The sequence below is a fragment of the Serinus canaria genome, chromosome 1A (genome assembly GCF_022539315.1).
Source record: "Serinus canaria isolate serCan28SL12 chromosome 1A, serCan2020, whole genome shotgun sequence".
NCBI classification, from domain to species: Eukaryota; Metazoa; Chordata; class Aves; order Passeriformes; family Fringillidae; genus Serinus; species Serinus canaria.
In genome coordinates, this window is record NC_066314.1 from 52,488,114 (window position 1) to 52,488,473 (window position 360).

Here is a 360-nt window from a genome sequence, read left to right on the forward strand (position 1 = left end):
CCTTTTTTTTTTTGATTGCTGCTTGCTTATTCTTGTGTTTCCCAGGGAGCATCCAGTGGGGTAGAGGAAGTGCTTGGGAAAGCACCAGATGTGCTGCAGCCCTGTACTTGTTCTCAGCTTCCACAGAGAAATGTTGAGGCACTTTTGCTTGCTGTGGTTAAAAGCCAGCTCTTGGAAGCAGGGTTTGAGTCACATCAAGGTATTGCTGCTGACAAGGAGACTCAGGAGCCCAAGAAGGTGATCATAAAGTGTGAAATACCTGATCTGTGCCATGAATGAGTTTTGTGCCAGACACTGACAGCAAGGCCTCTCTAAAACTTCCTCAATGCCCAAAGCTTGTAAGACAGAAATAATGTGCAG